We start from the raw sequence: 27,546 nt of genomic DNA on the forward strand, positions 1-27,546 counted from the left end.
CGATACGCAAACAACGATATTGTATTCGCTCCAGTTTGATCAGATGTGTGTTTGCTGCGGAGTGGAAGCAGAAACACCCGTATTCAATAACAGACAATATCGTTGTTTGGTAAAGCCTTACAAGGTCTCCTGGATGGGCTCCCCACCATTGTCCGGTTATTGTACGAAGAAAATTCACTCTTTGTTGACATTTTTTCATCAGATACCTCACGTGACAACCCCAGGTGCCTTTAGAGTCGAACCAGATACCAAGATAATTGTGTACCAAAACCTGAGAAATCGTTTTACCCATTAATTGTGTTTGAAGCTGAGCAGGTTCATGCTTCCTAGAAAAAACTACTATCTCAGTCTTCTCCGGAGAGAATTCGATACCTAGCTGTAAAGCCCAAGCAGACAAATTGTCCAAGGTATCTTGCAATGGTCCTTGCAAATCGGCAGCTTTGGCTCCTGTAACAGAGATTACACTGTCGTCTGCAAGTTGTCTTATCGTGCATGAATTTACCAGACATTCGTCGATGTCATTTACATAAAAGTTGTAAAGAAGGGGGCTTAAACATGAGCCCTGGGGAAGACCCATGTAGCTAATGCGAAAAGTTGCCAAATCGCCGTTCGTAAAATGCATGTGCTTTTCGGACAACAAATTGTGCAAAAAATTGTTTAAAATTGGAGAAAAACCTTGTCGGTGAAGTTTGCCCGAAAGAATGTCAATAGAAACGGAATCAAAAGCCCCCTTAATGTCCAAGAACGCAGACGCCATTTGTTCTTTGCGAGCATACGCCAGCTGAATATCTGTTGAAAGCAGCGCAAGACAATCATTCGTCCCTTTGGCACGGCGGAAGTCAAATTGAGTATCCGATAGTAGGCCATTTGATTCGACCCAATGGTCTAAACGACGGAGTATCATTTTTTCCATCAATTTCCGGATACAGGATAGCATTGCAATCGGCCTATAAGAGTTGTGATCAGAAGCTGGTTTCCCTGGTTTTTGGATGGCGATCACCTTCACATGCCTCCAATCCTGCGGTACAATGTTTTACTCCAGGAACTTATTGAACAAGTTCAACAAGCGCCTCTTGGCATTGCCGGGTAGATTCTTCAACAAGTTGAATTTGATTCTATCTAACCCAGGCGCGTTATTGTTACAGGACAGGAGGGCAACTGAAAATTCTGCCATCGTAAAAGGTGATTCTATCGCGTCGTGGCCCGGAGACGCATCACGAACAATATTTTGCTCAGGAACAGAGTCCGGACATACTTTCCTGGCAAAATCAAATATCCACCTACTTGAAGACTCCTCGCTTTCGTTGACCGTTACGCGATTCCGCATTCTTCGGGCTGTGTTCCAAAGAGTGCTCATCGATGTCTCCCTCGACGTCTCGTTCACGAACCGACGCCAATATCCGCGTTTTTTTTGCTTTAGCCAAGCTTTTAAGCTTTGTATCAAGCTCCGAATACCGTAAATAGTCGCCAGGTATACCTCCCTTCTGGTAGGCCAAAAACGCGTCGGATCTTTGCGTGTAGACATCGGAGCACTCTTGGTCCCACCACGGAGTGGGAGGCCATTCTTTAATCGTTACGCCGGGATATTTCTTCGTTTGGGCTTGCAACGCGGTGTCGAGAATCAATCCCGCGAGGAGGTTGTATTCTTCAAGTGGTGGATGATGTTGAATCGAATCGACCGCTTTTGAAATCATTTCCTCGTATAACTTCCAATCGACATTCCGTGTGAGGTCATACGGAATGTCAACTGGTCGCATGCGAGTTGACCCGTTATTAATTGAAATAAGAATAGGCAAATGGTCGCTACCGTGAGGATCGAGGATTACCTTCCATGTGCAATCCAACCGTAGCGACGTCGAACATAAGGATAGATCCAAAGCGCTTGGGCGCGCTGGAGGTTTCGGGATACGTGTCATTTCGCCGTTGTTTAAAATAGTCGTCGAAGTCATCGCAAAGGTTATAGATTAAAGAGGAGCGGTTATCATTGTAAGGGGAACCCCAAGCCACGCCATGAGAGTTGAAGTCTCCCAAAATCAAACGTGGCGAGGGAAGAAGTTCTATTAAATCAAAGAGCAGCCGTTGCCCAACCTGTGCTCTGGGAGGAATATATATTGAGGCAATACAAAGCTCTTTACCTTGTATTGTCATTTGACATGCGACAACTTCGATGCCTGGAATCGAGGGGAGGTTAATACGATAGAAAAAATAGCACTTTTTAATCCCTAAAAGTACTCCTCCATATGGGGTGTCTCGATCAATGCGAATAATATAAAAATCATGGAAGTTGAGATCAATATTTGAAGTAAGCCAAGTTTCACAAAGGGAAAATGCATCGCATTTGTTTTTATTTATCAAAACTTTAAACGAATCAATTTTTGGTAAAATACTTCTACAATTTCACTGTAAGACAGAGATAGAATCCTTCATATACGCAGTTGAATTAGGCATCGAAGGATACAATCGCTGCAAGGAGGGGCCATTGGGCAGTCAACTGCTTCAAAAACGATCTAACTGTTGGGAGAAATGCTGTAAGAAAAATTTTAATTGGATCGGGTACATTGAAAGTTTCAAAAATCCAGTCCACAATGTCAGAAAATTTCACTAATCCAGAGTTTGTTTCATCAACTGGATGTGCAAAAGGAACAACTGGGGTTTTAGATGTTCCTGGCAGTGCTGGGAACTCTTTCTGGGACTTTAAATTTCATTTCACTTTGAGAAATCTTAGGACATTTTCTGGGAAGTTTAGGAGAGGAAATATTTTTCCTCTTTCTAGACTCCCCAGGATTGGCGTAAGATGTTCCCGCTGGTGAATCGTCAGAATCGGTTTCATCAGAGGACAACAGATCATAAGGGTTTGATGTAATGGGAGAAGTGGTAACGGTCTTCTTCAGCATCTCAGCGTAAGAACGCTTCGAACGCTCTTTGAGAGACCTCTTTATTTTGTCCCTGCGCTGCATGTACACCGCACATGTCGAGAGCTCATGCTGACTCTCCCCACAGTGAATGCATTTTTCAGCATTTTTACTGCAGGAATCATCCGCATGATTCTCCCCACACTTGCCACAACGTGCCTTATTGCAGCAGTAGGCGGCGGTGTGACCTAACTGCTTACAATTCAGGCAGTTCATGACGCGAGGCACATATAATCGCACAGGGAGACGAACCCGGTGGATCGAGACGTGGCTTGGTAGCGCTGACCCGGCGAACGTAACTCGAAACGAGTCTGACGGGGTGTATACTGTTTTGCCACCGATGATCGATGCTGACCGCAATTGCTTGCAGTCGAGCACCTTTACATCGGGACAGGTTTTGTTTTTAAAGCACCCTTTGGCACTTGCCAGTATACACTCGACGGACAGACTCGAATCGGTTATGACACCGTCGATCTCCACGTCTCGTGCGGGTATGTAAACGCGATACTCGCGTGTGAAGAGCTCAGAGCAAGCTATATCGTTGGCCTCTTTCAGGTTACTGACCACGACACGGAGCTTGTTAAGCCGGACCTTGGAAATTTCGGTCACGCCCTTGTACTCCTTCGTCAGGTCTTTAGAAATCTGCAAGAGGTTCAACTGTTTCGATTTCGGTCCCGCCTTTGGCCGAAAATAGACAGTATAGCTGCCCTGGGCTCCGTCTGGGTAAAGCCTGGGGCGAGGGGGGACTGAAGAATGAACAGGGAAGGGGGTAACAGAAGGGTCAGGGTCAGAGGGGTTCGGGGATGGTGGCGCGGGAGGCGAGGGATCTACATCCATCCCGCTAAGTCTAGCGCACTAGCGCCGACAAGAGCACGTACCTTTTTACTTCTCCCTTCCAGTAAGGTTGGTTGTCCGTTCGTTCGAAGTTGCAGCCGTTACAGCCAGCAGCACCAATACAGCAGCACCAAACAGCCACCAGCAGCGAGCCAGGTGTGAGGTCACTCCACACAGCGATACAACTCACTGTCAACTGATGGCTTCTTCTTTTTCCTCTTTTGTGTCTCGTCCACTGCTGTAGCACAATTCAGCCAGCAGCCAAATCGGCTTACGCACCAGCTGGTAGTCACGATGCGAAACAGTTGCACAAAGGCGCGACCTTGAACCCGGATTTATTTCACTCGACCAGGCAAACAATGCCAACACTTGTTCACACGTCTTTTGTTTTATATTCTATCGGAGCGATCACCGATCACCAGTGGTGGGCACTATTCCGCTAATTCGCTAATTCGCTAATTAGCGACGCTAATATTTGCTTAGCGAATTAGCGATTTCGCTAATTTTTCAGTTGGTTAGCGGACTGTTAGCGTCGCTAAAAATTTAGCCTTCGAAGCGCTAGTCGCTAAATCGCTAAAATAAATTTATCTACCTCATCTCAACTCAAGTGTCGCAATCATAGCTGGCAACTCTGAGAGTAATGAACATCTTGTTTTTGCCTTATCAGTGGTAACAGTGTAAAAAAGAAGCCATAAATATTTCACGAATCTGTCAAAGTGCAAGTGACAAAAACAAAATCTGAGTAGGTACATATATTTCATTTAGCAGTCGGATTAAAAATATATACGTTTGAATTTACACATTTTGTTATCGGAAAGTACTTAATGGTTGTACGAGCAGACAAAAAAGCGGTATCATTTACGGTAAGTATACGTTGGTTCGAATTTCTTACTATCGTTAAGAAATACCTTTGTTAATTATTATTATGAATTATTAATTTGGTGAAATCATGTCAATTTTAAAAACTGCCTTTTCTTAAATTTTAGTTGCGATGACTGAAGATAAGACTATTGAGATCGTAGAATCTGCTCAGCATGAAATGCCGATAGAAGAGAAGCAACCACAGTTTAATCCGTGGCCTCATTTGAAAGATTATTTTAATTTTTCCAAGCGAAATGCAAAAAACCAACTTCAACTCTTTTTTAAGTGCAAGCTTTGTGCCCCTAAAAATACAACAATCAAAGCACATGTGAGCAGTTATTTTAATTTGAAATCCCACATAAGACGAAATCATCCGGCAAATTTCGTAGCATTTGAACAATGTATCAAAACAGGAAGTCTTCGGGGAAAGAAAAGAAATGAGTGTGGTGCAAGTAATACCGATCTATCTCTAACAAAACCAGGACAAACTTTGTCTTCGAATATGCGCCAAACTTTATTTAATGAATACCGCACAAACTCCAGCGTTCATGAGAAGCAATCCACGTTTGACGAAAAAATCGTCAATTTTTACGTTCAAAATATGTTACCATTTCACTCCGTGGAATCCGATTCATTCAAAGAATTGATCACAACGTTGAACCCAAAAATGTCATCCATGTCACGTAGAACGCTTGGCAGAAGGATTACTGTACAATATAAGGAACTCGAGGAACTTTTGATAAGGTAGGCAGAATGTATTTGAAAAAATCGTAATACAAAGTTGCGTTAACATTATCTTTATATGAATCTGTGTTTGGTTGTAGAACCTTAGAAAATATCCAGTGGGTATCTACAACGGCAGATTGCTGGTCGGCACATAATCGATCATACACCGGCATGACAGTTCATTGGTTGCATCCGGAGACGCGTCAAAGACAGCATGCTGTACTAGCATGTTCACGAATAACTGGTCATCACACATACGACGTTTTGGCAAGAGCGATTGATACGGTCCATTGTAAATTTCATTTACAAGACAAGGTTATGAGAACAACAACGGACAATGGACGAAATTTTGTAAAATCTTTCATTCAATTTGGATTAGAAATAAGTTGTTTACCAGAAACACTCTCTGACGACGTCCACCAGGGAGAAATGGATTCGAATAGTGATGAAGAAGAGGAGCCAGTTGCTATTCAAGATATTCTCACCGAATCCTCTGAAATTTCTCTTCCCATGCACATGAGATGTGCTGCACACACGATTAATTTAATCGCAACCGTTGATGCGAACAAGGCACTAGAAAACAATGCCTTTAAAAATGCTTATCGAAAAGCTATGAGTAAGGCACAGGGATTCTGGAACCTACAGAGTCACAGCACCGCTGCTGCTGATTTAATATCTACGGACTTAAAAAGAAAATTGGTTGTGCCAAATGCGACGCGATGGAATTCTATGTTCGATTCTGTTCGTGTTTTAAATGAAATTATCAAAAACGATCACAAAGCTGTATGTAGAGTCATGATGCAGCTCAAGTTACCTACGTTCTCCGAGCAAGACGTTGGGTTTCTGAAAGAGTATGAAAAGGTTATGACCATAATAGCAATATCGCTGGATAAAATTCAATCTGAAAATCAGGCTTATTTTGGATGCCTTCTGCCTGCGTTAGTGGTTACCACTATGAAGTTGAAAAATCTTATGAAACAAAATCTCAAATTCTGTTTATCACTAGTCAATGCTTTACTTGTTGGAATGGAAAAAAGGTTCTGTTATCTTTTCGAAGATATAAACTGCTTGCTGGCGTCGGCTTTCCATCCAAAGTTTAAGCTGTTCTGGTTGGAGAAATTTGATGAAAAAAAGTTCTCCCGTGTACAAGTAGAGATGGAAGGTGTCGTCAAAAAGCTGCTAGCAGAAACCAAGCAAGATAGTGTGTGCTCTGGGAGTGGTGAAGATTCCATCGAGTGCCGCAATTGAACGGATGTTTTCAATCAGCGGCGACACTCTTAGAGCAAAAAGAGCTACCCTTTCTGATTTAAATTTTGAAAGACTTGTTTTATTGAAGGGTAATAATCATCTCAAATTAAATAAATAATTATTTTCATTATTATTGTATTCCGTTAAGATGAGTTTTTATATATTTGTATGGTTCATATGATACAGCCCCACCCACCAATAAATATCATCCAGAAACAATATTTTCGCAGGAAGACAAAAATGTGGTTCGCTTTATTTTTTCCAATAAAAGGAACAACAGTTATTTAAGATGATTATTGATTATTAATATATATGCTACGAGAAGTATTCTGCCGTTAGCGATTAGCGATTAGCGAAAGTTACGCTAATATGAGTTTAGCGTTTAGCGTTTAGCGGTTATCGAGCTAAATTTTCTTGATAGCGGATTAGCGATTAGCGTCGCTAAATTTTTGGTTAGCGGTGCCCACCACTGCCGATCACACGTCCGATACTGATGCGTGTTCGGCACAGAATGATGCAATGATGATTGTTAAAAATATCTAAGGATATCAAGTATTCCAATTTGTATGAATTTTCGCAAACTATTAATAAATATTGCATTTTCACAGATATACCGCTGCAAGATAGCTGAAAGCTCTCAGTTATTAAGTCAATCGAGTGAGCTGACTCCCATATCTATATAAAACAGACGCAATATTTTTGTCACTGCTTGCGATTCAAATATAAAGTAAATTTATGTTTTCTTTCTCTGCAAAGTCACCATGTTCCATACGAATTCAGCAATTCTGTTCTAAATAATTGAATAATTAAAAAAATTATTCTGTGTAACAAGCCGTGGCTATAGCTACCTATACAACTCGTTAATGACATTTTACTCATTAGACAAACCTACTTTTACACTGCCGTACCGGAGCGTGTGAATAGTATGACAAGACATGTGTGCTACTGCTCAACCACTGGAAGTAAAGGTGACGAATGCTGCCGTCTCTTGCAACAGCTCGCTTTTGCGTCGCATGTTCATAATGCACTGTAACGCGTTAATTGAAGGGTTTATGGCATCAAACAGTGCAACACAATGCACAGTGAGACTTACGATAAATATTGTGTGTACAAGTGCTACTACCACGGCTAGGTCAATTTTTCAATTATTCTCAAGATTGCAGCCATTGAGCTTTGTTATAGCTGCATATCTTTCATTTGATAACTATTGGGTGCAAATACCTAATGATGGTAAGTGGTTAGGAACAAACGATCTTGGAATAAATCTTTATAATAGAATCAAAATGTGTTTGTGATAATAATGATGTAGATGTAGAACCTGAAACGTATCAGTACAGAATCAAAATTACTTAAAATCTTATCAGCATAAATATTTTAAGAAATGCAAAACTACTATGCACCACCTGAGTTTATTTTGACGGACTTCTTCCCCTTTTACGTGATTTTATTCAGCAGCAACAACCATTCTCGTTACCGCACTCAGTACGGCACAATGCTTGCTGACAATACTGCTTTACCACATAAATTCTAATCAACTCCCTCTACTGAAAATAATGCTGCCGTTTATCTTTATTGCATTGCTTCACCATACCCGATTTAGCAATGACTTAAATAGCAAACTCCGGAAAGCGGTTCCGTTGGTTCTCTCAGCCACAGGGGAACTATGCAACAATCACTAACACTGAATACAATGTGCATGCCTGGATATGAGCGATGGAGGCCGAATCTAGCACACACTGCGTTTCACAACCAAACTGAATATAATTTTAGCTTAAATAAGCGGAAAAACTTCTGTCTCTTTATCTTATCGGTGGCGCTGCTATCATCTCAAGTGAGAAAGCATGAAGGACCGTGCAGCGCGTTTCTATCTGCTTCGCCAAGAAGGGTGCGAATGGTTTACCGTTTTTTGTTACCTGAGGTAGAATGTAATAACCATATGGAATAAATATTAAATAAACTGCGTTCAGGAGTACGAAATAATATTTGTACATGATGAAGCTGGTCGAGTTATACATCCCAAACAAAGCTTGAAATACTATTTGCAATACATACAGATTATGTTTCTTTACATGTGAAAAGGATTGACTTTTAGATTGCCTAGTAAATGCCTCTGAATGCGTTTCTTAATTTAATTTTTGAGGGCAGGTGCATGTTTTTCAGTATTATTGAACGATAATCAAGCATCTAAATAACACTTTCAAAGCATGAAATAACCACCGGCATAAGTTGTAGCTTACAGCTACAACAGGTTGTCTTATTTCACTGTTATCGCCGAATTTGTAGAAAAGTTTCGAGTCTATGTCATTAGCATTCAAATCACCGATGCGACAAACATTTCACTTCCACATTCCATGCCAGTTTTCAGTAATGTGTTGTTGTCGGTGACGATATATTGCTATAATTAGAATTGTCATTCCCATTTTTTCTGCATACATTCATCAATCTATCTTCCTATGTTTGAATCTGAGCACCCGTTACATCCAGTTATGAATATACACCACGGCACTAAAAAGCGTATCAACAATGGCCAACGTCAACAAAAACAACAGTGGCAACCGCATTATCATTTATTCCGCATGCGTACACATAAAATATTCTGTCCTACCTTACAACAAGCCCTGCAATCCACGCAGTGTTTGTCATACCTTGAGCATCGACATGACCAGTTTAGATGCGATGAAAGTAGAACATGCTACCACAGGTGGGGATAAAAATCAAAACACTGTACAGTTAATTGACCGTCGATCATGGTTCGATTTATGAATTCCGATCGTATGCTTCCGATAGAGCGTTACGTCTACAGGTCGAGAGAAAAGGTACGAAAGTTCATGATGTAAGTCGAAAATATATTCTGAACGACCTTCAGAGACATACATACATACTTATTGATTATAAACAATTTTATTCCATATAATTGACTCGCTAATTCAAACTATAATTTTAAAAATGAGAATGAATCAGGATTATTTGGAAAGTGAAATTTTATTTACACCTCCACTCAAAAATATACAAAGTACCCAAAAACACAACACCTGGTATTGCTTTTCGTGACAACGAAGCAAGTGAAAAAAGGAGAGCAGTTTGACAGTTTGGCTAATGGTTCTAAGAGCAAATGAATTCTGCTCCTAGCATATGGATTGCTTCCGGAATGTTCTAACAATAGAGTGGGAAATAACAAAATGACACAAAAAATGCCAGCTATATAAATCGCCAAGTAGAGCCGACAGTTGAGTGAGCTGAAAACTGGGTCAAATCTATTATTTATTTATCCGAGTTTAGTTCTACCGACGAAACCGATTCTCAAGCGTTGATAGTGGTTTAGTAGTAGCCATGTCTTTGCTGGTCGGTTGACTGTCGTATAATCGAGTCTGGAATGCATTCAGTGAACTTAGCGCAGTGCGCTCATCGAAGGAATGCAGTTGACGGATTTTCGTCGGTCGCTGCTGCTGGGTTGCAGCCTGTTATTGTAGGTCGATTTATTGCAGCTGGTGATGGAAAACTATGCCGCTCATGGTAAAACTCTAATTTGTTAACACTTGGTTTTACAGATTGGTATGCAGACGGAATTTCAGGACCATAACATGATGTGGTTAGTAATAGATTTGACGATGGCCTTTGTTTGGTGTAAAATAAATACGCATACATATGACAAGCTATTTTCCATTTTCTACAAAGAAACAGCATATTGTATGTGGAACTTGTTGAAAATTATATTTTTCGTAAAATCGAACCGATAGGATGATTCTGCCTATCGACTTGTCTTATCCGTTTTATGAAGCTGTTAGATTTCCATTTTACGAATGCCATAATAAGAATTGAATAGTTCTTGAATCCGGACAACCACCAAGCCATTCAAAGTCATTCTATCCCGTGCTCAACCATCCTTTCAACTAATGTCGTTTCGTTTTCGCGGTGTAGCTACACTTTTTCCGGACTATACTTTGCAGCTTCAAATAAAACATTTTCAGTGTCGTTGCATTGGTATGCGTAATAATGGGATAGCTGTCAGTTCGTTTTGTTTTGGTCATTATCGCATTCGTCATTTTGTCTCGTTTCCATTTCATATGTCCATCTCGCAAATGTGCTGAAAAAAAAAATTACCTGACACTTTACCACGTGTAACGAGAACCAAAACAAACCAGTTTTGACACATACGTGTTAATGTGTTGGTAACTTCCTACAGTACACTCTGTCTTTTTCGGGTGTCGTCAGGGACAGAAAAAGTGTAGTCGGAGACAGAAAAAGGGTAGTCCGAAAAGTCAAATAAAACATTTACGGTGTCAAAAGTGTCGTTTGAGTGTAACTACACTGCGAAAACGAAAATGACATAAAAGAGATGATTTCCATTTTTTCAGGCCCCTTAGCTAGGTTATCTTCTTTTAAACCAATTAGATCAGATAAAAGGTCCAGATTTAGTTTGGCTACTGGAAATGACCATCAAAAATTCGTCTGCACATCGTCGACAGCGTTGTTCAAACTTTGTCACATATTTAACAGTTCTTAGCAGAGCACCAAACTCCCCTAAAGTAGAATCGAGTTCGGTTCTGATATTCGTTGGAAGTAAAACTTTCAAATAAAAAAAATGAATCACATAACGATGACAATTTTTTCATTTCTACAAATGTATTGTAAACGTTCGCTGTTTGAGGCTGTCAAGCATATGCTTAACATCGAAATGTCTTCGAACTTAAGCTTTCAAACAAGCTACAGCAGAAGATTTGTTACGATCAGTAGACAGAAAACAGCTGGGGCCAACGATCATACCATGTTGAAAACACCGGTTCCCGTCCGATCACCGGAGGTAACCAACATCGGGCGCGATTAGTACTTAGATGGGTGACCGCTTGGGGACGTCGCGTGTCGTTGGCCTTGTTATAAGCAAGGAAGAAAAAGCAAGGAACAACTTTATTGCCTTTTAAGTAACAGATTTGTTACCTAAAGAGCAATTTTGCACTGTTGCTTTTAAAATAATAAGGAGAAGTGTTGCGTGTAGACGGCGCAAATATGGTTTATATATAAGCTAAGTATTCTTTCTTACATTATTCTATTTAATCTTAGAATTCGGGGGGATGGGATTGCAGGATTATTCACATAACTCGGTAATGTAGTAAATAAATGAATTGGTACGTTATAGTTAGGTGGTATTCAGCAGTGTTGCAATTTTTTTTCTAGTAATTGATATGCTTTCAGGGTTTTCTAAGGAAAACTGGAGATGTTAAAGCTGTTGAGTTATTAAATATCTATAACTCTACCTTATCGAGTCATAATAAAGATTTTACATATGTATTAAGAGCAATACGAGGTAGCTCACGAGATAGTGTAAATATTTCGAGGATAAAAACAACTTACACTTGGAGGTTATAATTTTTCGCATATCCAGTATTTACGGAAATACTCCGCGTATCACATATCGTGTGCAAAATAATGTAGCCCTTAATCTTCCTGTCCGCACGAGAGCCTTCGTGATATTTAAAGATTAGTTTCGCATAATGTATAGCATCATTTACCAAAAAGTTACCAGAGCTGTTTATTTTTATATTATAACGATTCCCATCCTGTGATACTTGTAGAAATGCAGTGGAACCCTCGGTCTCTAAACAAAACGAGCATCACCATCCTTTTCCTGACCATGTAGTACCGCCTTTTGATAGTTGATCAGTTGTAAAATTATTGTGAACCACTAAAAATTTTACAATGAGAATGTAATGTTAGTCCCAAGTACTAGTCGGATTTCGAGTTTTTTGTATTTTCTTTTTACGCAATTGATGCGTCCGCGCAAAAAAAGGATCGCGTAAAAAAATCGCGTAATTTTGAACAAATCGTGTATTTTTGAACAAATCGTGTAAAAAAAGATCGCGTTGTTTTGACAAAATCTTTCGCTATGTGGTAAGTGCCTGTATATGTGTGTATGTATGCGTGTATGTGTGTATGTGAGTGTATCTGTGCATTTGTGTGTATGTGTGTATGTATGTGTGTGTATGTATGTGTGTGTTGTATCTTGGTTAATACACAAATGTTTCCTACGTCACAAATCGCGTAAACAAACATCACGTCATTTTGAGAAAATCGCGTAAAACAATCGTTTAAAATAAAATCCCGCAAAAAAATGCCGCGTAAAAACATAATTCAGTGTAATGGTGTAGGTGGTTTTGGGCTGATTTTTCAATTATTTTTGTTATTCTTTTGCATTTTTTTTTGTTTAATCACTTAATAAATCTATAGTAATAAACACTTTTCGACTTTTCATCCACGTGGACAAAGAGGGGTGAGGGAGGTTAGTAAATGTCCAAGCGGGGGGCTCCAAAATGACGATTTTTGTGTCCACCTAAAATGCCGAAGAAAATCACTGTCGAAGACTATCGATACCCTACATCAAAACATTTGACAAATTATATCTACCGGACATTTTTCAATTACTATTTTCTGCTTGTGTATAATACACTGGATTCTCTTTTTACGCGATTGAAAAACGCGTAAAAAATCGCGTAATTTTGAACAAATCGCGCAAAAAAAAACGCGTAATTTGGAGCAAATCGTGTAAAAAAACATCGCGTCGTTACAAAATCTTTCGCTATGTGGTAAGTGTGTGTGTATATGTGTGTATGTTGATGATGATGATGATGGTCCCGCCTCTTACCCCTACAAAGATTTGAGGTAGACGATTTATCTATTAGATAATTAGTTATTACTTCAATTAAACCAGAAAGCAAAAAAAAACGGACTGGTTTTGTCAATACAGATATAAAATCCTCCATTCCTCCATAATATCCCAAGCTTAAACGGCAGTATTACTGAATAAAAAAAAATTTAAACACAAATTTCTAAGCCGTTCTACGACCAAGATTACCAAGTTCTAATTATTTTACTTCTTTCAATCAATTGAACATTATTCACATCTGAATTAAGCCAACACCCAATCTAGCCCACAGCTAAATTGCTACAGTCCCAACAAGGCCATTCCCGCCGAACTCAGCAAGCAAAGCACAGGTAAACCGTGAACTTAACATGAGACTCATGAGGAAGTCCCCACCTAGGGAAGTCTAGAAAATTTCCAACTCGAAAAAGTACTAGAACAGCTAGGAATTTCAACGTCCAAAGACAATCAAAAGTGTCATAATTTTTCCGAGTAATCCGACGTATGTCCAGAACTACTTAAAAGTTTATTGTGTCACAAAAACTCAATTTTCATAACATACATCAGCATAATACATCTGTATGTATGTAAATAAAAAAAAAAACCTTTATTTTTCAAAATGTCATATATTAATTTGAGAAAGGTAGTCAATTATATCTGTGTAACGCGCGCGATTTTCAAACCTTTGTAGACTTCTCATTTATTTTTTTTACTACTACATTAAATACAAAATCCATCATTATCATCGGGACGAACATAATAGTTTTTACAATGCTTAAATAAATACTAAAAAGCTATTACAGCAAAAGTCCACATAAAATCATCCGTTATGAAAACTTCGTCAATTTAGTGCGTGAATTGTAAAACATTTCTGTTTAGCTGTCTAAAAAACAGCTTTGACGTGTGAAATACATTGTCTCTTGAACTCAAGAAGCGTTGCTGCACGTTTGACTTGTGTAGGCATCGAATTGAACACTTTAATTCCTTTAAAAAATAATGAATTCAGCAAAGCTCCAAAAATAAAATTTGGTGTTCGAATTTCTGTCGCGTTTCTGGTATTGTATCTATGAATATCACTTCCTCTCACAATTCGATCACACAAATATCGAGGCAGCAATCCGTTAACTATTTTAAAAATGAACACCATCGTCATGAACACAATTCGCTGCTTCACAGATAACCATTGCAAGGCATCCAACATCAAGGCCGAGGAAGTGAATCTACTACATCTCAAAATTAACCGCATAAATTTATTCTGCAAACGCTGTAACCTCGATATTTGAGTTTCATTTGCCAAAAATAAAATGGAAGAGCAAAAGTCCAAGTGGGGAGAGATGATTGATTTATAGAGATGAATCTTGCTAAAAGTACTCAACTCTTTATTCAAACGACAGAGAATTCCATATTTTTTGGCAATTTTCTTGATGACATTGTCAATATGAATATTGAACTTAAGTTTGTCATCAATAGTCACGCCAAGATATTTCATCTCACGTACGCGTTCAAGTGTCTCGCTGTCAATTTCCACAGAGACATTTTCAGTAACACGGTTGCGCGAAATAACCATAAATTTAGTTTTACTTATATTCAGTTTTAGTTGTTTGAATTTCAACCATCTACTCAGCGAACACAAGTCCTCATTCGAGCGAATAATAGCAAAATCGAGATCTTTAGCTGCAATGAACAGTACAGTATCATCAGCAAAAAGGTTAATATCACAGAAACGTAAAACTTGTCTCATGTCATTAATGTACATTATGAATAAAATGGGCCCTAACACACTTCCTTGAGGTACTCCAAGAATGTTTCCCATGGGAAAAGATGTAAATTCATTGAAAATAGTCCGTTGAGTTCTGTCACACAAGTACCTCTCAAACCACTTGTATTCAGTACCTGTAATACCAAAGCGCTTTATTGTTCGTAACAATAAGGGCCTAGAAATTGTTTCGAAAGCGCGTTTTAAATCCAAGAACACTGCAACAATAGTTTCTTTACGCTCAATATTTTCTTTCCATTTTGCTAACACCAAATTCAACGCAGTTTTACAAGAATGACCTTCTCGATAGCCTGATTGTTCTGGTATTAACAAACTGTTCATATTAAGATAATTTAAAAGTTGGCCTTTGATAACAAGTTCTAAAATTTTTCTAATGTGTGCAACATGTTGATGGGACGAAACTCTTCGGCTTTACTCGTACCAGCAACCTTTTGAATAGGAACCACCAAAGATTCCTTCCAAACTCGTGGCACGTGCCCAGTTTGTAACGATTCATTGATTAGGCCAAGGAGGTCGTGTCCGATGACATGAAAGCAATCTTGAATTACTTTTGCATTAACGTTATCGATTCCAGCCGTTTTTTGCATTGAAAAACAAATGTTTTTCAGTTCTATGTTTGAAATAGGGTGAAAACCGGTCAAAGTACAGTTAACATTAATTGGCTGTTTCATTTCATCAGGTTCATCCACCAATTCAATAGATCGATTGATATCTGAAACACTATCGATAAAATAAGTATTGAACTTAGAAGCGATTGCTTGTTCTGATCGTTCTTCTGTGCCATTAAAGGTTATGGACCGCGATTTGCAAACGCCAGGTTTCAACAATGACTTTAATATTTTCCATAACTCTTTGCTGTTATTTTTATGATGTTCAATTTTCCTCTGTATATATTCGCTCCGTGTTTTGATCAGAGTTTGAGAATATATATTACGCGCCATCGTATAGTTACGCCAGTGATCATTACTATTTGTTCTACAAAACTTTTTATACCATCAATCTCTCTTACGTTTAAGACGTAAAAGATCCAAAGTGTACCACTTGTTGGAGTTCTTCACAACAACAAACTTTTGTTCCACTAACTGATTAGTACACGTTTTTAAGACGTTATTGAGAACATCGGTTTTATGATCAAGGCACCCCGATAATGGGAAATCCACGCGACAAGATCCGATACCTTTCCTTTCGAGTAGTTTTTCCAACACTTTAGTTTAACTAAACTATCATCACTGTTTATACTCTGATTCACAGTAATAACAAGAGTCTCATGATCGGTTATTTTCAATTCAGAATTTACTGCAGCGCGAACAGAATCAAAGTTTGTATAAACATGATCAATTAAAGTTATACTGTGTCTAGAAATACACGTATATTCAGTAACAACTTGTTTTAAATTGCAAAACTCTATTAATCTCTTCAAATGGCTCGAATTAAAGCTATCACGCCAGTTTATGTTAAAGTCACCAGCAATCACGTTAAATTTGCGGCTATCCACAAATAACTCAAACCATTTTTCTAGTATTTGCAAAAATCGCTGATCACTAGAACTAGGGGAATGATAAACTACACCATAGTTACCAACCTTCATGCCTCGGTCCACTGTTATGCCCAAAAACCAATTTCCTTCAATTGCTTCATTGAAACAAACATTGAATTGTACTGATTCTTTGACATAAATAGCAACCCCTCCAGTATGTCTAGAATGTGACAAACAGGCAGCAATATTGTATCCCGGAATAGAATATTGATCAAATGCATCGATTTCTACTATGTGTGTTTCTGACAAAAAAAAACTAAAAATGGACGATTCAACTCTACAATATGACGTAAAGCTACGTAGTTCGTAGAGAGACCAGCAATATTCAAATATATAATATCTAAGCTACACACATTCCTGGAACCTGATTGCTATTTATTGAAATGCAGGCTGCCTTTTTTTGATCATACAATTTTTTATAAACTAGGCACTCTGAACTAGATGCCGCATGGTTAACGTCCAGATTCATTTTACGATCTTTATTGTATTTAGAACAATTAACGCATTTCAATACAGTGAATGTGCATTCCGAAGTTCTATGATGCTCACTACACAAAGAGCACGTTTCATGTTTCTTGCAATCTGTACTCTTGTGGCCGAATTCTCCACATTTGAAGCATATAAGGACATTTTTCGCTGGAACTATAGGGCACCGATCCCACCCAACATTTACTTTTTTCGCGGATAATAAACAGTCATAAGTCTTTTTATCGACTTCTATAACAACGTTGTACTTGTTATACGTGAAACGTGGATTTTCATACGTACGCAAGACTTTGACATCTCCAATTGCAATGTCTTCATTTTGACTTTTCAAAAAGTCAATGAAGACATCTGAGGAATATTGATCGCTCACGCCCAACACTTTTAATCTTGGCACCGGAGGTGTGGGAACAACAGCTGTATAGCTTTCACCCAGATTACCTTCAATGCCATTTTTCACCACCTCCACATTTTCTTTTGTTGCACACTCAACAATAACAGAGCCGTCTTTCCCGGTTTTAAAGTTACTAATCTTGTGTGTTTTAGGATTTAATTTTGATTTTAAAAACTCCCGCGTAGCTTCGCTACTTTGGGTGGACTCTTTTGGTTTAATCACGATGACCGGACAAGCCTTACGTTTCTTACTACCGCTCAAAACGTTTGCATAAGTCATCGGTTCATCGCTAAAACTTTGTTTTTCATCTTCATTTAACTTTCGTTTTTTAACCTTTTTAGCTGAATTACGGCTGAGATCAGCCGGTTCAGATATCACACTATTCATCGCAACTAAATCCCTATCACGTTTATTTTCAAAAAATGACAGAGTCATATTATTCATTTTTTCATGCATTAATTTTTCAAAATCGGCAACTCTTTCCTTTAGAGTACCATTTACATTTAATCTCATTTCTTCCATCCCGATCTTGAACGCGTTGTCTATCTAAGCAGCAATGTTGTTTTGCAAATCTGTAAAAGAGGCAGAAATTTTGTTAATCTCGTCTCTTATTACTTTGACATCCAAAACCGATACATTCTGCTCATCACAACACTGAACCGATAGACAATTATCACACTTGAACAGAAGATTGTCATTCGCATTGATCAACTTAATAGCCGCATTACCGATGCCTACACAGCGAGAGTGAAATCTCTGTTTGCAGTTACAACAGTAAACGACATCGTTGATCACAACCGTTTGACTACACTTTGCACATTCCATTTTACCTACACAGTGGATGCTGTACGGCGACACAACACTACCGGCAGAGACAATTGAAAAAGAAAAAAACAATGCCGACGGCAGCCAGCCGTGGCGGAAAGCAAATAAAATTGCAAAATTTATTCAAAATAAGCAGCAGATATTACTGCACTTCTACTTATCCTGATGAAGATCTTTCTATAGTACACTTTAGACACTAAATATTCTATGTGCACACACAATTTCACACGTAAAAATTCGAAAATATCACAGCACGTTATAAACAAACTATGATGCTCGTCATTACGCACACTGCGTACTGTATGTGTATGTATGTGTATGTGTGTGTATATGTGTGTATGTATGTGTGCCTATGTGTATGTGTGTTACATCTTGGCTCATAAACAATATTTCCCATGTAAAATGAAATTACGTAAAAAAAAGTCGCGTAAAAACAGAATTTAATGTACAGGTACCATACAATTGTAATGAAGCAGAAAAGCTGGTTTTATTGTCTCGTGCTTTACAGAGCATTTATATGAAATAAAATTATATTGTAGCTCTCATAGCGATACAAAATTCTAACAAAAAAGAATAATACATGAATACTTGTAATAGTTTACAGTTTGAGCAAACAATTCATCAGATCACTCTCAAATTTAATCGCGCAAAGTATATAATTTGTGAGCAAAAGTGTAAAAGTAACTTTCAAATAAAATTTTGCATAGCAAAACATCCAGTACTGAACGCTGTGTGTTGTGTAATTTTGGCTTAGCTAACATTATCCGCTTTCACAGCGTGCTGCAATGATTCATCCAGCTGCCATACCTGAACGTGTGCTTGAAAACAGGTTTCGTTCCGCTGAATCGAGATGATTCACTGGAATGAACACATGGGTAGATCGATATGTCAGGTAGAACGCAAACAGAAGCAATCGGCTGCTGGATAATAGAGTCAGTACGTGCACAGTTCCATTTACCACAAAGAGCAATTTAGTCAAAATCTATAGCCACAACACCATTACGTTCTGTACCGCAGAAAGTTGCGTTGTCATTTTGTGTTCGATTCCAGCTTTTCAACCACAACAGGTAACACGAATCTGTTGCTATAAGATCGAAATCCTGATAGTAGTTTAAGCATCAAAAGTGCTTTTAAATTCACGCCAGCTCAGAACCTCCAGAGGAATTCTCTTGCAGTACTTAAATCCGATTCGCACATCTTTTTCAGAGCATATCTGGTTGAAACAAAAGTCTTTAACAGCGAAATATGAAGATAATCTAAGCCAAACTTTTCTAACGATACGAATACTTTGAAAATTATGAAACAAATAAGGCCTCCAAAGGTTCAAAACATAATTTACACCTCGGATTGCTTAGCGTATACAACAGGGCCCAGCTATCAAGTGAGAGTGTTGCCGTCTATGATTCTTACACGGGTAAAAATATTTTCCCGTTTTCATGACCTGTTTTCCGACAGAATCATGACCTATGACTCATGATATCATGATGTCAACCCCGAATATCATGAGCTATGAAAAGCGTTTTCAAGAATGTGACTCATGACTATTATAAGCGTAACACATCGCTGTCGCATGGACTCATAGAATCATGAGTTATGACTCATGATACCATGGGTTGGACTCTGAATATCATGAGCTACTCAGAGCGTTTTTATAAATACGACTCATGACTACTAAAAACGTAACACATATCTGTCAAACTGTGCGCCGGTATATTCAGTGATTGCAAGTTTAGAAATCGTGATTAATACCGAAGGTGGACTAGCGTATTTCATGTGCAAAACAAGGTTTTCGCGAGTGAACGTGTTGATAAAACATAAGACGAGTGTCCGGTTGTATAAATTTACTCAACACAGTATTATCAAGTGCGGTTAAAACTGAAACAACTGTGGCAGAGAACATACGATTGCTGCTAGAATTGATGGATAAGAAGCTGTGCGGCGCGTGTCATCTGCCTATTAATGATTTGAAACCAGTGCCCCGCGGTTTCTGCGATGCCTTTTGTCACATCGGCTAGCAATGTTGTGAAATTAACGGTCGTGCCCACAAGGATTTGTTCGCACAAGGAAAGGCAATGCTCATTTGTCCCGCCTGTAAAGATAAATTAGGCGGTAGAAGAATTCGTGCCTATTTTGCCGAAAAACTAAATAATGTGCCGGGTGTGCCAACGAATGCTGTTCAATTTAAACAGCTGTGTGTGTACGTAATTCTGCAAGCCGCGGCAGTAACTCGATCGATTTGAATGATCTTTCGGTTGCATCTATCACCCCCGCTCCCCAATCAGCTAGGTGGTGGTTGTATTCGCTTCGCATGAACTGTAAACTGCAGATTGGTGAAATACCTATGTGTTCTCCAACCAGGTTTTCTGGCAAATTTCGCTAGCGGAAATTTGGAACTGTAAACTATCTTGACACATCACTGAAGTTGAGCATAATAAAGACTTGTTTTTTTACGTAGAACTACATTTCTCAGGAAGATCGGCTACATTGGGGTGAAAATGAAAATATAAAAACGGAAAAGGGGACAAAATTTGTGTTTTTTAATGCCCGTCGTTTTTGTAGCTATCAATTGAAAATTATCCACGCATGAGCCCCCAAATACAGACAATTGTAATTTGATTATTTGAACTATTGTAGGTAGCGAACGACTTCGGCAGCGGTTAAGATTGCTGCAGAAAACCTGCCGAAGCCTTTCGCTATCCTACTATTAAAAATTGTTATTGAAAAGTGTTAAAATAACAAGAAATAAAACAAAATTTATTAAAAAGTCTTGAAAAGCAATCAGTTTACTAGTGAAGGATGGGTGCTAACTATGTAGCAGCGGGCAGCAGCGATAGCGAGTACCAGTTGCGGTAGTAGTAGCAGCGTCAGCGGTAAGTGTAACGGTATTTCCTCTTTTAGTAAAAAGCTGCTTATGTGCGGTAGCGACAATTCCTCCAGTGAAAAACTGCCGTATTTTGGCAACACACAAACGAAGGTGTTGGCAATCAAAATCTGTCTGTCGTTAAATTTTTAGTCCGAAAACAGCTTTTAATGTCAGGAATAGCACAGAGATGGGATCAGCATCATATCTAAATTGAATTAAAAAACTAATTTTCCTTTTAAGGATGAACTAAATAGTTAATTGTAGAGTTAAAATTTTGTCGTTCATTCATTACACCTTAATCAAAATGTTGGTGTGCCTTGATATAGACGATTGTAAATTCGATATGATCTTCATGTCTCAGTACGAGTTCGAAATTTAAATGTGCACCAAGGAACAAATGACTGAGTGACCAACTTTTTTATAAGTAGACCCTGTCGGTGTTTTCCACAATAATGCGAAGGAGCCCAGTTTAAAGCAACCATCAACGTCAAACATTAGTTCTACTAATCAGGATGTCCATGATGTTCAACATATTGCTTTCTGAGAGAATTTGAGGCGACATTTTGACGACAACTTATAAACATTTAAGCATCTGATAGGAACAGCTTTTACTACATTTACACAGTTTACCTAACTATAATCGATCCGCTGCATCACGCCACGCCATTCCAATGCGTCTTGAAACAATTATTTTTGGCTGATCGTGCTCGCGAGTAGGGGAGTGCACGCGAATAAGACCGTAAATAGGAGTGTGTGTCTATGGTTTCGGGAGCGAAGAAAACTTGCAAGCGTCAACACTCGGTGGTGTGAAATGAAGGAAGTGTGAAAGAACGAGAGACAGTTCGAATGGTGGAGGTACTCCATTGTGTGTGTGATTTCGGTAGCGGTGAGAACACTACTTGGAGTATCGCATGCTTGTTTAGAGCGAGTTTAGCAACACTGGAGCATACAACCATAAACCATTTGTAGTTAAAAAAAACTTTAAAAGAAGTTGTTTTTCTTGTTTTGTGTTGCAAAATTTTTTTTTTGTGTATACTTTTATCGGTAAGATAAATCTGTTATCTGCAACTTTTCTGAAGAAGTCACACCGATTAAACAAACCGTTCTGTCTCTAAAAATATTTTTTAAACATCCATAAGGCAATCCACGGGTGACGTTTCACTGCTTGTACGTTTGTAATTGTTTTTTCAAGTTGCAAAACCAAAACACAAAATCTTTTAATGCCGGAAAAATAAATCTAAAGTGATATTTTATTATTGGGTAAAGGATTGTCACTAACCATACTGGAGCAACCGATCGTTTGTTTTTCGTGCTTTTCGATCCGGGTTGCATCCAAGTTGCGACCGTTCGAACATACCTAAGGCTGTCAAAAGTTGAAAACTAACTGAAATCAGCTGACCGCACCTGTCTCGTCAATTGCCTTAGCAACATCCATAAATTACGTAACGCTAAAAACCCAATTTTTGGACCCCCACCCTCCCATATGTAACGAAACGTAACCCCAGCGCCTACCCCCCATAAAAATTACGAAACGCTGTAGAAGAGTTTGTCTAATGAAAATGCTAGTTTTTGGAGTCTCTTCAGAGATGTTTTGTTACGTAACGCTGATCTTACCTCCCCCTCCCCTATATAACAAATCGTAATGCCAAAAAATATATCCCCCCTCCCTCCTTTAGGTATTACGTAATTTATGGATACCGCGAAATTATACGTGACCAAAAACAAAAAAATAATAATAGCACAAAATGAAATCTTCAGCCCATTAGAACATCTATGCAAAGTGCAAATGCAATGCTATGCAAATGACATTTAAAAAAAAATAGATGAGAAACATTTTGTGTTCTCTAATGTCATCGATAAAGATTGACAGTACTTTTTTCAGAAAAAATAAAATCCGTTAGGAAAAACGATCAAAAATGGTTGAAATGTTATTATAAATTGATTAGGGTATCGAACGTCTTTGGCAGGTTTTTGCATAATACTGCTGCAGAAAAGCTGCCAAAGAAAACTTATTAATTTATGTTTTACTTTGTTTTGCCGTGCAAATCATAAATAATACTGACTGTCGAACTTGTTACTACAAACGCAAATCCTCGAACCCGTAACGGTTTGGCATCTAAGACCGTGAACAAAATCTGATCTTTTACGATTTTTAGTTTTAAGTTGAAAATTATAATTTCGATAATTCATAATCATGAATCAAATTCCAACTTATCAGAGTGATGAATCCAATTCAAAGTTTATGAACTTTATCCTAAGTTTAATGAATTTTTATTGTAGTTTCATGAAATAAATTACTGACTTCATAAACCAAAACACGAATTCAAATATAATGTCTAATTTCATTCGTGGAACGCTAGATCACATGAATTATATTTTCAGTTTCGTGATCGATAAATCATGACATTAAGATTTAATGAACCAAAGTGAAGTTTCATAAATTAAATGTACACCCAGTGCGCATAAATGACATGTTGGTGACCTTTAAGAGAAGATTAATATTCGTATTAGAAATATGTTCTGTAAATGCTCAGGAATGCTGAAAAAGCGTCGAAATGGCGGGGCTTACAGCCTTATACAATTTTTTGCATTTACCTGTTTTCAAGTGTGTGATATTTATAGGAGAAAGCAGAAACGTTTTGTTTTAAGTTGTCATAGCGAGTCGTATTTTTATCAACACATTCATGAATATTTTTCGTGACAAAGTTCTAAAATAAAATATACTGTTCGTGACCAACTCCCGAACATTGCTATTTAATTTTTTTTATTTCACCGATAAAGTTTAGAAATGATTGAACGTGTACATATTAGAAATAACATAGAACAAGTTGAATTTGCGATGAATGCCAAAAGCTATTTTCAAATGCAATCCCATTTTCATGGAGAAAGTATGAAATTTTCGCGCGCCTTCCCAAAAATTTGGTTTTAGATAGTATTCGTAAAATTAAAAATATTTTAGAAACACCAAAAATGAAATTTATTGTTTTTTCAAGCATCTGTCTGTTAATGGATAACTCTTGTAGTAATTTTGTTACAAAATATATGAAAATTATCAAGGAAAACTTCTACATCATATTACGATTTAATTTTATAATATATGTACTACTAACAGGGGAAACTATTCCTATGAAGGTCTCCATGAAGTTATCAGAAAAATTTAAATGTACCTTTTAATGACTTAGTGACTATTCTAAGACAACATAACATTTGTACTTCAAATTATCACCGTGACTACTTAATGGAAAAAATAATTTTCACAAGTGGAATAATTTCGCCTGTGACCCTTCAGAGAAGAATAAATAAATTTTAGTTCAATTATCACAGAGACAAAATAAAAGAAAAATTTGTTTTATAATCATAGCGCTAGTGTCTTTTGTAAGAAAACTAACACAAGTTTTTCTATAAAAAGTAATGGTTACTCGCGTACAAAAACTATTTCCATATTATTTTTAAAACATTCGGGGGACAATTGTAAGAAAAAGTCTTATTTTATTTGTGACTCTCGTGCGGATTGGGCAATTTCGTGAATCGGATCGTACAAATCATGATTTCATGAAACTAGCCCAATCAATCATGAGTTCAATTCATGGTTTCCTAAATCAAAGCAAGGTTTTATAAATCGAACACCCGATTTCATGAGTCAAATGCTATATGTTCCGACTCGCAACTCATGATTTCATAAATCAAATTCATGGTTCCAGTAGCCAAAGCAAGAATTCATAAATCGAACACCCGATTCCCGGAGTCAAATGCTATATGTCCTGACTCGCAACTCATGATTTCATAAATCAAAATCATGGTTCCAGTAGCCAAAGCAAGAATTCATAAATCGAACACCCGATTTCCCGTAGCCAAAGCAAGAATTCATAAATCGAACGCCCGATTCCATGAGTCAAATGCTATATGTCCCGACTCGCAACTCATGATTTCATAAATCAAAATCATGGTTCCAGTAGCCAAAGCAAGAATTCATAAATCGAACACCCGATTCCCCGTAGCCAAAGCAAGAATTCATAAATCGAACGCCCGATTCCATGAGTCAAATGCTATACTCGCAACTCATGATTTCATAAATCAAAATCATGGTTCCAGTAGCCAAAGCAAGAATTCATAAATCGAACACTCGATTCCCGGAGCCAAATGCTATATTTTATGACTCGCATTTCATGATTTCATAAATCACAATCATGGTTCCATGAGTCAAAGGGAGATTTCATAAATTGAACGCCCGATTTCATGAGTCAAATGAGTCAAATTTCATGACCCGTAAATCATGGTTTCAATCCAAATTGCCCATGATGTCAGCAAAACAGTAACGCACGGGGTGCGTTACGAACAATTGGCTCATGATTCCATGAGTCTTTACTCATGGTGTATATTCATACCATGAAAATACATCCAAATCATGAAATCATGAGTCATTTTGCCCGTTTTCGAGATTTTATTTCTACCCGTGTAAGAGTAGAAACAGCTCAGTTCTGTTGTTGTCAGTTCTGTTGGCCACTGGTGCATCTACAGAAAGGGAATTTTGCACTGTTGGCAGTACTGTCTGATGAGTTGATTTTGCCTGGTTAGCTTGCATTATTCACGGTTGGATGACTTCTTACCAGTTCCCCTTTTTCCTGTGCGACTTCTCTTCAGGAAATTATAAGAAGAGGAGTTACTCACAACGTCTATCGTCCGCAAAGTAGACATCTATTTATTCTACTCCCTGAAGCCTTATTCCAGTCCGAGTGGATGCAATGATGACGGAAGATACATAATCGAGGAACAGTCGGAGACGCGAAAGCATGCGGCGCGCTTCATCACATCGCTCTTTTATCCGTTTTCTATGGCAGGATGCATCGCATAAAACTGCGCGTTGTTTGGTCTGATTATGTGAATGTCGATGACCAGGATTTGATGAGTGTTGATCTCGCGACACCGTTCTATCACAGTCGAGTGTGAGATGATGGAGGAGATGGAACGAAGAGTACATAATGTCAAGGTAATTATTGCACCACTTCGCAGAACCGTTGAATGCAGTTACGCAGAGAAAAGCTTGTTTTGATACCTCATTTAATACGTTTGGCCACTGTCAGAAAATATCTAAATATGAATATATCCTTCATGTCGTGTAAGGGAAAGTACACAACGAGCCCTTGATAATAAATAGGCCATAAGCAGAAAATTTACAAGCATTTCATCTTAAATGTTGAAAATCATTTCAGTACAAAAATGAACGAAAAAACGTTTATCGTACACTGACGTAATCTGACATACAGAATTGTGTAATTGCTGTTAAGTTTTTTGTGTGTTTCTTCTGCGCTCATAAGCCGCAAACAGATAACGGAGAAATCACAATTCCATATAGTTAAGTACAATTTCTTCCTTTCACGGTACCGGTTATTGGAGATGATCGAATACTTTTGATCGAATCATTACCACTAGCTGTGGATGCTTCTTTCTTGCCACATCTTGGCCTGCCCAAATATGGTCTATTGACAAGCTCCAGACAAGCGCAGTGATGACGAAACATTTGTCCGAAGTTTTATGCGAAGAAATTCAAGCCATCGATGACGATGCTTGCGGTGTGCTTCATGGATTCACGTTCATAAACATCATTGAAAGATTAACGATAAATTGAATAAGTGACACCATATTTACAGTTAATTGAGGAAAAAATAAGAAGAGCCGAATTTACTTACACTCTCCTACATTTTATAGAAAATAAGGTTTACCTAAAAAAAAGAAAAAAAAAACATGTTAGGTTGTAATTCAAATTGTTTGCTGCTACTATTACGACGAAAAATTACAAAAATACTGGTATTTTTCAAACTTTGTATTTGTTATATAATCTCCTAGTTGGTCTCGATGTACGATGGTGATCTAAAACTCCAGTTGTCGTAGGTTCGAGTCTCGGCTCGGAAGAGATTGTTAGTGTCAGTAGGATCGTAGCGGTAGCCCCGCTATCGTTCTGTACACTAAACAGTTGGCTGCGAAGGCTTTTTTTGTTAGGGAATTAGAATTACGTTGTCCATTGACCAGAACTTTTGTAATATATCCCGGTCAAATGCTATCTCCTTGTCCCCTTGCAAAATACAGTGACCACTACTGTTGAGTGATCAGGTACCTGCACCGACACGCTCCCAGTCAGGTAAAATATGTTTTATGAAGCCAATCACCTTCCCAGGATTCAAAGACCAAATTTTTTTGGGCTGTAAACAGCCACTGCCAAGAAACCTTGATCTGCGTTTGAATAATGCACCACAACTGCACAGCAGATATTTCGATGTCTCGCTTTTCATATTACAAAAGCGACAGATATCATCCTGAACCCGGCCAATGTTCTTTAAATGATATCTACTTGGACAGTGCCCCGTTACTAGGCCGACGTATGTACAAAGAGCCCTTCTGTTGAGCTCTAGGAGCTTTTTCGAATGAATGAAAGGAAACCCATTTTAAGTTCTTCA

The 27,546-nt window shown here is 38.2% G+C and overlaps 1 protein-coding gene and 1 non-coding gene across 9 annotated transcripts in view; one reads left to right on the top strand and one right to left on the bottom strand.

The window, feature by feature from the left end:
- Nucleotides 1–27,546, bottom strand: part of LOC129721410 (disco-interacting protein 2) — a 178,543-nt gene that overhangs the window by 127,803 nt on the left and 23,194 nt on the right. The window lies entirely within an intron of this gene.
- Nucleotides 11,332–11,450, top strand: LOC129726261 (5S ribosomal RNA). Its single transcript, XR_008728310.1, has one exon. It is a non-coding gene; the product is annotated as a 5S ribosomal RNA (ribosomal RNA).

Source organism: Wyeomyia smithii, chromosome 2 (assembly GCF_029784165.1).
Source record: "Wyeomyia smithii strain HCP4-BCI-WySm-NY-G18 chromosome 2, ASM2978416v1, whole genome shotgun sequence".
Lineage (NCBI taxonomy): Eukaryota > Metazoa > Arthropoda > Insecta > Diptera > Culicidae > Wyeomyia > Wyeomyia smithii.